The sequence below is a fragment of the Apteryx rowi genome, unplaced genomic scaffold (assembly GCF_003343035.1).
Source record: "Apteryx rowi isolate R43461 unplaced genomic scaffold, aptRow1 scaffold_766, whole genome shotgun sequence".
Lineage (NCBI taxonomy): Eukaryota > Metazoa > Chordata > Aves > Apterygiformes > Apterygidae > Apteryx > Apteryx rowi.
Window position 1 is genome coordinate 174,330 of NW_020451056.1, and position 11,017 is coordinate 185,346.

The 11,017-nt window shown below is 54.0% G+C and overlaps 1 long non-coding RNA gene across 1 annotated transcript; it reads left to right on the forward strand.

Annotated features, from left to right (window-relative positions):
• The first annotated feature begins 6,281 nt into the window (after window positions 1-6,281).
• Window positions 6,282-9,361, forward strand: LOC112976769. Its single transcript, XR_003257147.1, has 3 exons — window positions 6,282-6,686; window positions 7,463-7,541; window positions 8,578-9,361. It is a non-coding gene; the product is annotated as an uncharacterized LOC112976769 (long non-coding RNA).
• Window positions 9,362-11,017: the final 1,656 nt, after the last annotated feature.

The window sequence follows — 11,017 nt, forward strand, 5'->3', positions numbered from 1 at the left end:
GCCTCGCCGAGCGGCCCCCGACGGCGCCCGGCACCGGGCGGCGCCTCCGGCCTCTGCCGCCGCCCCTCGCCGACCCGCCGAGCCCGTCCCGTCCCGTCCCGTCCCGTCCCGTCCCAGCCACCCGCCGCTGGCCCCGGCCTCTGCCGCCCCTTGAGTCCTCTCTCAGCACGGCCCGAGCGTGTCCTCCACCCCTGCAGCACCCCTTTTCGTTATTTCCGTAGCGGCCGAGTGCTTCCATGTTGCTCCCTTCCCTGAAAAGCTGCTGGTCCGTGCCGGGCGCTGGCGCCCTTCGCTGCACCCCCGGCAGGAGCGGCTAGCGGGGCTCCGGCGCCAGCCCAGGCGCTCTGTACCCGGGAACCTGATGCCAAGCAAGAAATCTTCCAGATGTTTTCACTCCTTTGCAAAGTTTCTGGCTCTTGCTTGATGTTTTCCTTTTCCTGCGGTCATCTCTGGTTTCTTTCAGAGTGTTTGTTATTTGTTCCATCCTGGTTCCGCACAAGCACAAGCACCGGCGCCTGCTTTCCGTTTTGGGAGATGTCCTCTCACTCCAGACCATCACCCTTTTTAGCTGGTGTGGTTAACCCAGAGGGGCTGTGGTGAGGGTGACGCTGGATGAGGAGATGCTGCTGGTGTGAATGAGGTGTCGCGATCCTGTTTAGTCTCAGCGAGTGAGCACAAAGTCCTGCTTGCTGAAACACAGTATAAATGAACAGGAGGTGTTTCCTTGCGTAGGCGCACCACCGGCTCCTCTGCCTGGCAGCCACCTGGGCTGGTTTGACTGCAGGGTACCTACAAGGAAAGTGGTACCACCAGCTACAGCCCTGTGGCAACGCCGGGGCATTTGGACAGTGCCTGTATTGCTGCTGGCTGCTCCCAGTGGCAGATCCGTGTCTGAGCCCACCTGGGTAAATCCCTGCTGGAAAGCTGGCAGCTGGCAGCGTGAGCCCGTGCTGGCCCTGCGAGACCCTGGTCACCAGGCCCCGGACTGCGTAAGCACCGGCCAGGGCACGGCCACCGCCAGGACACCGGTTACACCACTCTGCCACCAGTGCTTCAGGCAGGTGCCACAAGTTCCCAGAGTCACCTTGTCCTACGCCTACCAGGCAGGACTTCTAGGAGAGTGAACCACAGGTTCTTATCAAGGTGGAAGGCAGGAGTTCAGCTGGGGATAAGTACAAGGACAAAGAATAAAAAGGCTAGAACAAATGATAAAATACACACCACTCCCCAGGACGCTTTTCTATCTGCGTATGTTTCCACAAGTCCCTTTGCACTCCTGTGACAGTCTCCCATTTTATGTGGACTCTATTTCCCTGTTGCAGCTCTGCCAATTGTAGGTCAATTCAAATGTAAATGCTGGGTGGATGGCTTATACTGGGGTTGATTTGCCAGTTTTAATGGATATCTTTCTATAAGTAAAAGTCCTGTTCAAACAAGGAAGGTAGGCCAAATGCAGGCTAAAAGCGATTTTGACAAATAACTGGCGAGAGGTTAAAAAACAAAAACAACAGTGCTCAAAAACATGAAAGGCAAGAACCCAAGAAGAAGATATGTAGAGTCAATAGATGATGAGACATGGACTTACTGGAGTGAGTCCAGTGAAGGGCCACAAAGATGATGAAGGGATGGGAGCATCTGACATACAAGGAGAGGCTGAGAGAGCTGGGACTGCTCAGCCTGGAGAAGGGAGGGCTCTAGGGGGATCTTATCAATGTGATAAATATCTGAAGGGAGGGTGTAAATAAGACTGCAGAGCCAGCCTCTTCTCAGGGGTGCCCAGTGACAGGACGAGAGGCAATGGGCACAAACAGGAACACAGGAAATTCCACTCGAACACAAGAAAACAATTCCTTACTGTGGGGGTGGTTGAACACTGGAACAGGTTGCCCAGAGAGGTGTTGGAGTCTCCATCCTTGCAGATATTCAAAACTTGACTGGACGTGGTCCTGGCCAACCTGCTCTAGCTGACCCTTCTTGAGCAAGAGGTTGGACCAGATGATCTCCAGAGGTCCCTGCCAACCTCAGCCATTCTGTGATTCTGAGGGTCTAACTGGAGTCAGTGGAGAGATAGGGCTATAGTAGAAAAGCAAATTAAGTTCTTTGAGGTAGCACTCACCATATAGGAGACCTCAGATGAAGCTTTCCTCTTTGGGAGGCAAGTCAAAATCAAGTGACAAAAGAAGAGATTATATAACGAATCAATAATATGAATGGTAAATTGCCAGGGGGAGATATTTGCCCAAGTGTTCTGAAGGAAAGCAAACGTTAAATTGCTAGGATATTTACCGTGGTACCTAAAGCAGAATCAGTACCAGGCATTGCAGTTCAACATGTTCATAAACAGTCTAGAAAAGGGATGAACAATGAGATGACCGAGTTTGCCAATGACACCAAGCTATTCAGGATAATCAGCTCTAAAGCTGGCTGTGAAGAGTTGCAGAGACTCGTGCAATACATGAAGGGTTTCAAAAGTATGGGCAGGCTTTCACAGGAACTAAACAGCTTGGAGAGCAACAGCTGAGTGGGGTATATGCAAACTGACAGTACCATAAATGGCATGGAGAAAGCACACAGGAATGATTATTCACTATTTCACACAGACCAGAACTAGGGTTGCCCAATGAAACAGACACACAAGAGTTTTAAAACACATCAATGGGAGTAATTTTTTACTCAGTGTTTCTTGGGTGAAAATTTTAGTAGGCGAAACATTGTGGAATTCATTACCATAGGATGTTTGCGGAGGCAAAAAGTAAAAAAAGGATTTTAAAAGCCATTAGGCAAATTTGTGGGAGAAAAATTGATTGAGGGCTATTAAACACAAAAACGCAGATGCAGCCTCTGGCTCAAGAGAGCTCTAAGCTGCAGATTGCCAGAAGCAGCGAGTCTGCAGCAGACAAAATATTGCTTGGCCCCTGCTGTGGTTCCTGTGTGCTTCCTCTTGGGATCTGCTACTGGCAACTTGCAATAAGATGCAGGGATATGTAGGACTTGGGTCTGATCCCATGGAGTTGCTCTCATGATGTCTGCTGTTCCAAGTCTTTTTTTAGGGAGGTAACACTTTTCACCTTCACATATTCTTTGTGGAATTTTCCTGTTTTTTATATTCACATGTGCTGGACATGTCCTTAGCTGGACGTTGCTGTGTCCCTGGATTGACTACGTTCTTCATGCATAGGCAGCTCATAAAGAAATCTTTAAGATCCTTTTAGGTATATAAATTGCAAGAAGCAGCATGGTTAGGTCCAAGATCTCTGTTCAAACTCAATCATTTTGAGTGCACTGTTCTCAGCTTGTGACGCCTTGACTTCTTTGGACACATTATGGGAATGAAGCTCTTGCCCAAACAGGAGGCAGAGGTGATATAGGATCAGCAGATACTCCCACAGCATCGTACTGTCGCTGTATCATCGCTGCCCCCTCGTCCCTGCTGCCTTGACAATGCCTCTGTGTCCCACTGCCTCTTCCCTTGCCCCCGTCATCCTCAATGCCTCATCCACATCGCAGTAAACCTCCTTTTTTTCCTTCCCCTGACTTCATATTTTCTTGCTGGATAATGTATTGTAGGACATATTTGTCTTGCTGGTTCATTTTCAGGCACAACTAATATGATCTTTGTTCATCGGGTTGTCCTGACTGTCACGTACCAACAGGCAGGGAAACCTGATCCGTCCATAGTACATATTTTCTGCGGTGAGGACAGAGCTTCACTGTCCCACTCAGGCTCAAACAACCAGGCTGTGGTAAAGCAGGGAGCCAGACCTGAGTTTTTGCTGCCAAACACTGCCCGTTGGGTGCTGTTGAAGTGTAACACACAGGCCCTCATCTCCATGAGGCCAGACAGGGCTTTGCTCCACGCATGCATTTCAAACCCAGGTCTCCTCCTGTCCGGCATCAGGTGCTCTGTAGCATAACCTTGCCTTTGTCTTGCCCCAAGAGCTGGCTGCTGTTTCCTTCACCAGTCTCTAAGAGGCAGTTTCCACCCGGGATCCACTAATGTATGGCCTGCTGCAGAGAGCCTCTGTCACGGTCTGTCCTGTCAATTTACCAGGCCTTTCCCAGGCTGATTCTGTGCTTTGTCCCACCTTATCCCATGACCAGTTTGCAGTCATGGACCTAGTCTGGGGACAGTCTGCATGCATCCTGCAGCACTGCGCCACAGAGAGAGTGCTGCTGGCAGGTGCTGAAGCCACCTGGCTTGCTGCTGCCTTTACCCTGTCTTTCCATGGACTCCTCCTTGGCTGGTGTGAGCATGGGAACACCTCCAGAGCACCTCCATTTGGGCTGGGACACGTGGCTAAGGAGGTTAGGAGATCTCAAGTAGTGAGACTGGATGATAAGGGGTTTGTAGGTACAGACCGTGGTGGCCCGTGGCTTTCATTCATGGTTCCCGCATACAGCAGGTGCCACAGGAAGGCTTTGCTGCTTGGAGTGGGTTATGCTCTGCCAGAGAGACTGGAGAGGAGAATGGACTAGTTCTGCTCAGCAGCCACTGGTCACTGGGCAACAGGGTATTCATAAATGTGGAACTTGGGTTTTTTTTTCAGATCTCATTCAGTTTAATCAGTTTGATGATTACAGGTGACCCTGGGCACCGCTGCAACAAGGACTCTGGTTTGAACTACTCTGACATACTTTTACAAATGTTTTGACTGGAAGAGAGGCAGAGGCTCTGAAAGTTGCTTTACAGTGTGGCAGTCCGGAGGGGTCCATTTTGCAGTGATGTGCAGCCGGCCAGAAGCTCCTTGTTTTATTTAGTGTGGGTCCCCAGTATGTATTATTTTGAGTGTTCTCTGACCGCACGCTACAAAGCTGTGTCTGTAAATTGCCAGAGTCTTATGGGGTTTCCTGAACGCCTTTCGGAGCTGGTTTGATTTGGTCCCTTTCCAGAGTGCCCGGCAGGGCCCGGGTTTTGCAGCGAAGCCTCGACGATGCATGCGGTGCTGCCGGGACCATCCGTCCCTGCAGGAGCAGGGCACGCACACCGCACTGCGCGGGGGCAGGCTGGCTCCGGGGCTGAGAGAGCCCCAGCTCCTCCCCGGCGCTGACACTTACGGTGCCGAGGTTTGGCCTGAAGCTCCTTCTCTCGCCCCTCCCTGCTAGGAGGCCCCTCTTGGCTCGCCAGTTATTTTTATCCGCATTTGATGGATTGGGCTGGGATGCAATGACGTCACATGTTTTTGCACAACTTGCACTTTGTTACTGTTTAAGGTTCAGCCTAGGTGCCAGACTGACTCTGTGAAGCAGACAAACATCTTCCCTGCTGCTTTGTCGTTTTTCAGCACATTTGTTAGTGGTTTCTGCAGGGCAAACATAGCCAGCAAATAGCTTCTCAGGAATCTATTTGTGTTTACCGAGTTAATACATCAAGCTCTGAGCTCCCCTGTTCTCCAGTCCCTCACATATTTGCATAACCTTCGCATGTGTGCAACCCCGCTGGTGCCAGCAGGTAATTCAGACGCGCATTCGCAGGAGCGCAGGCCTGCATGTGCTCAGTGCTGCGGGATCAGAGCCCTCCCGAGAGAAAAGCAGAGTGGTTTCCTGAAACTGCTTCTTATAGCTATTACTGCTGAAAGCATCTCCACTGTCACCCCTGGGACAGCATATCCTTCTGCAAACATCTCAGGGCAAAGTTCATGCCAGAGAGCGTGGTGAGGGGCCGCAGACTTTTATCATGTCTGAGCCCTGCTCGCTCAAGCTCTCGCTGTTCCCACTGGCGGCTCTCGCATGCAGTACGGGAAGCACGTATCCCAGCACGGCCACATGTGCTTCCACTTGCGGATAGATTCCCAGCTTTGTATGAGTAACAGTGCACCCACATAAGCAGAGATAAAGCCAACCGCAGGAAAAGGGCACGGCGTGTTTGCGTGGGTATGTGCTGGGACGAGGGCGTTTGCTGCAACTGGACACCGCTAAAAGTGGGATGGTTTAAATCTCTTTGGGAAGGCGTCTGTGAGGGGGTGGGAGGATGCAGGCGACCCGGCAGCTGGGGCCAACGTGTGTGGGGAAACGGAGGGACAGGCCGCTTGCAGTGGGTGGGGGGGACGTGTGGCTGCGTGACTGTCTCCAGAGGCGAGAGCACAGACGTGGGCTGCGGGACGGGCTGCGGGCGACGCGGAGCTGAGCAGGGCGGAGAGAGGCAGAGGAGCGCGCTACGGGGAGAGCACCGATGGGAGGAACGGATCCCTGCGTGACCAGGGCGATGGAGCCCGGAGCTATGGCACAGAGGGGAAGGGGAGCAGTTGAGGGCAGGGACGAGGGGGGTAAAGGTGGGGGGAAGCATCAAAGGTCCGTGTGTGCTAATGCTCTGGAGGAGCTTTATCGGTAATTGCCCTGGGCGAGGGGGATGCTCTGACTGGTACCCAGCAGGGAAGGCCGGTTTTCTTTGGTCCTTTGGTTACAGCTGGCGCTGCCCAAAGGGCGCCTGGATTGTGTCACACCTCACTCCCCGCACTCGGTCTCCTGGCAGGCTCCTGCAGGCAGCTGGAGAGGCTTGGTGCTGCTCCTGAGCCCTGGCGGGAGGCTGTTGCTCAGTTTTTCCTGACTCCTGGCCTCTTTCGCAAAGAGCAAAGCCTGGCTGCAGGTAGTGCTGCTCAGCAGAGGACAGCGTGTTCAGCTCAGCTGCACGCCCTGCGCTGCGTGGGGCTGTGCAGCCAGGGGTGGCTCGGGCCCCAAAAGGAAATGAGGTAAATAACCCCATCCTTACTCTTACAGCAGTAAGCAGTTAAGCGCAGCCTGGGCTATAACATTATAGCTGGGGAGTTCCCTGTTCCAACAGCCTTTAAACACTTTTTGGACATTTTATTAAGAAAAAGAAGTAGAACCAGTTAAGTGAAAAATTAAGCAAGGCTTTCATTTTAACAGTATATTTTGTTCCCTTTTCTGTTTGAGTTGAAAGCTTTCATTCGGAGAAACTCCTTGACTAACAAACAGACTTTCAGCTGAACTTAAAGTTAGCAGAGACCCCCTGGAGCTTTGCTGCTAAAATCCCCTCTCTGTTCCTTTAAGACAAAACCAAGACAAATGTGGACAACAGCAGATCAAAAGAGCAGCAAAGGCAAAGAAAACCCCTTCTGTGTCCTGTAGGGTTTGCAGCCTTGCTGCTGCATAGATGTGGACACAGCCCATGTCCTATCTGCCGCTCAGACGCTGGATTGTGCTGAAAGGGGAATTAATTATGACTGGGAGTGTAGGCTCTGAGTGCCAGCCCTAAATCCGGCCAAGAGCCAAATTTATTCAATATTTTTATCAATGACCTTGTCAGAAAATATTGGGTGCATGTCAGTGAGCTTTGTTGAAAGGCAAGGTAGTGAAATGGTAGGGCAGAAGGCTGGAGTAGCATTCAGGAGCAATGGATGACATTGAAGGCTGAAATAACAGTCATGGGAGGAAAATGATGATTGGTACAAAATGCAAAGTCATGCCCTGGGGTCAAAGAACAAATATTTATGCCATAATTCAGGAACCCCTGATTCGGAAATGATTACAGAGGAAAAGACCTGCATGTGTACAGCAACCTCAGGATGAATGTAGACTGCCAGGTAATGCAGCCATGAAGACCTGATGCATTCTTAACTCTCTTGGGATGTATTTCCAGGGAAGGCAGATAGTGCCAGTGCTGTTGTACAGACCATGATTTACAGCGCATGCACCAGTGCTGACCAGCCATGCTGAAAAACATGAATTCCTAGCAGAAAAGGTGCAGAGAAGAACAACTGAGATGACTGGGGGAATGCAGAGTGGAGATGAGAGCAGCCCAGCTTGACAGCTTGTCAGAACAGAAGTTGAGAGGAGATAAGATTGCTGACGGTAGCTTTATCAGTGAAAAACACTAGAGCAGGAGGAGACCTGCTTCAACTGAAGGATGGGGTTTGCATAAGAGGAAATTGGTCGGAACTGGCTGGAAACTAGGAGGAGGTTTCTAGCTGCTGGGGGAGAAAGACTGGAACAAACTGCCACAGCAGAGGTGTAGGGAGCCTGCTCATTTTGCAAAAGGATTTCTATGGGAAGTTGCTGCATAGCAGGGAGCGGACGTGCTAACCTAGGCGGGCCCTGCTAACCATGACCGCTTTGGTTGTGTGGGTTGATGTGCTTCTGCTGGGGTGATGGCTCTGGCTGGGTGCATGCCCCACACTTGGGGGCACTGTCACGGGGACCCATGGCCCCTGTGTGAGGGGAACTCCATCACTCATCAGGGAAAGCTGCATGTGCTGTGGGCACAAGACCTGCTTCCCCGCCAGTGGCTCTGGTTTGTCTGGCCTGTGGACATGGTTTGCTGGCTTTCTGTTCTGTTCCCAGCAGGTCAGGTCCCTGGGCTTTTGCTCTCGACCTGTCTTCTCTCATAAAACAGAGAAGATGCCCAGTGCGTCCACTGTGGTGCAATGTTCCCGCAGGGACTCATGTTCTCCCGTGCTGGGCGGTGGACATGCAGCCTGCCTGACCCTTTCTTTTCCTCTGTTCCCCCATACCTCCAAAGAGTATTCAGATACTATTCAGATGCATTCAGTTATGCAACCAGCTTATAACTATGCAAATGTATGCAGCTTTTCCCTTACACAATGTCCTGTTTTCTTTCAGCTTCTTTTTTGGAAATTCAGCACTTCCTGTGGGAGTGCAATCTGAGCCCCAGGGAGCCATCTGGAGCCCTCCCAGCCTCGACTCCCCAGCCAGGCTGGAGCTGGCATCAGTTCCCATCAGAAGCCTCACCACCCTGGCTATTTGAGTCCTCCTGCCCACACAGTCCAGGCCCCTCAGTCTACCCTAGACCTCTGGTACAGACCTGGTGGCAGTCCCCTGTAAGGTGCAAGAACATAAAGAAGGTCTGCATGGCCCATCCAGTTCTGTAACCTGGCAGTGGTGTGTAGGAAACTGTGTGAGGAAAAGCAAGCCTATACCAGTACTGCTCTGGCCTCAATGATTTGTGGCTCTGGTAGCTCTTGAGACATGCATCTATCTTGTTATTTACTAGCTCTTGACGGATTTTCCTCCATGGATTACTCCAATTGCTTTTGGAATCCGTATAAACTTTTAGCATCCAGGACATCCTGCAGCAAGGAGTCCCACAGCTCAAATACCCCGTACATGATGAATTACTTCCTTTCATCTCAGCTGGCCTCCTGCTGAACTCTGCAATAACCCCTAGTCCTTGCGTTAGAAAAGACTGTGAAGACACGATCATCTCTCCACTGCCAACTGCTATGTCATCGCCTTTGGTCATCTATTCCAGGCTGTGAAGTCTATTCAGTCCTTCCTCTTTCCTTTCCTATGTTTTGTCATGCTTATGCTTCCCTGAGTCTTGATGAGGTGGGACAACGGTGTTCTGCTCTCTGCACCCTTCCTATAATGTCCAGCAAAGCCATTGTCTCTGTGGAACAGAGGGGTAAGTTTAGGAAGTTCCCATGCTGTTGCATGCCCATGTGCTATGTTACCACCATGTCAGTCTTTTTGTTAGTGAGCTTCCACTGGCAGGTTGGCTTCCTTGCACCTGGGACTCAAGGGTCATGTCTCACAGGAGCCTCTGCCAGCGCTTTCCTGCACCTCCCCTCCTGCCTGCTGCCCGTGCCCCCAGGCTCGGTGTGGCACACAGGGCTTGTGCTGCTGTCCACACGTGTGTGAGGGTCTCTCTGACGCAGCCATTTAGGCAGCCCAGGGACAGCCTGTGTCCCTGGCTCCACATGTCACCTGGCACCCTTGCATGGATCCAGAGCTCCGTGCATAGGGAATGTTCTCCAGAGGCACCCACAACTGTGGTGGGCACATCCTGGGCTCCCCCCCGTTGTCAGTCCCTACAGGCGCTCCACACTGCGAGCTCTGGGCACCTGCCAGCCGCACCAAGCACAGTGCAGGATGCTCCCCGTGAAAGGCACAGCTGAGCCTGCGAGGAGCATGGAGGGAGGCTGCAGCCCCTGCAGCTCTCAGGATGTGAGCTGGCCATGCAAACGTGCCACCATCCCCCGGGGCAGCGCAGCCTGGCCATGGGCCTGTGCTCATCCCCAGGAGCCTCCGTCCTTGGCTCGGTGACTGGCTCGCCTCTTCCCTGTCACTTTGTGCGTGGAGAGCTGTAGGAACAGCTGGCGTGGGTGCAGTGTGTGAGCCTCTGAGCAGAGCAGGGCCCTGCAGCACAGTGGGGTGGTGCTGCCCACCTCCGGCGAGGGCTGGCTGGGCAAGCACGCGTCCCTGTGCGTCGAGTGCCACGGCCTCCAGCACTGCAGCCCTGTGCCGGGGGCAGAGGAACCTGGGTGCCCAGGCAGGCCCCAGCACTGGGCTGCTCGGCCGGGAGACCACGCCGTGGCCAGCGCCAAGCCCAGGGGCCGGGGCACGTCCGGAGGGAGGCCTCGGGCTGCAGGTCTGACCTGCCGGTGGCTCAGGAGCTGTGGGGATGGCAGGGGACCAGGCTCGGGTGCCCCTGGGCAGGGCTGGGGCAGTCGGCAGGCCCTGATGAGCACTGCGGGCCTTGGTCTGTGTGGGCCTGGGGCTGTGGGGGCCAGGCTGTGGGGTGCTGAGCTGTGGGAGTCTGAAGCTGTGGGATGCTGAGCTGTGGGCTGTGGGGATGAGGCTGGCCTGGGCTCAGGGGGCCAGGCTCTGGGGGGGCCCTGGGCTGTGGGGGGTTGGCAGGCCCAGGCTGCAGCGGGGCCGGGCTGTGGGGTGCCGGGCTGTGAGGACTGGGTTGGCCTGGGCTGTGGAGGCCATGGGACTGTGGGGGGCTATGGGGGGCTGGCAGACCCAGGCTGGAGGAGCGCACACAGCTAGGGGGGGCTGGCCTGGGAGGCCCCAGCTGTGGGGAGCTGGGCTGTGTGGGGCCGGGCTGTGTGGGGCCAGACTGTGGGGCTGGGCTGTGGGGAGGTGAGCTGCGGGGGGCTGGGCCGTGAGGGGCCGGGCTGTGGGGGGCCGGACCGTGGGGGGCCGGACCGTGGGGGGCTGGGCTGTGGGACCAGGCTGCGGGGCCCGGGACTCCCGGGCGGGCAGAGCGTCCCGTCCCCGCGCCGCCGGCCGCGCAAAATGGCGCCGCGGGGGAGCG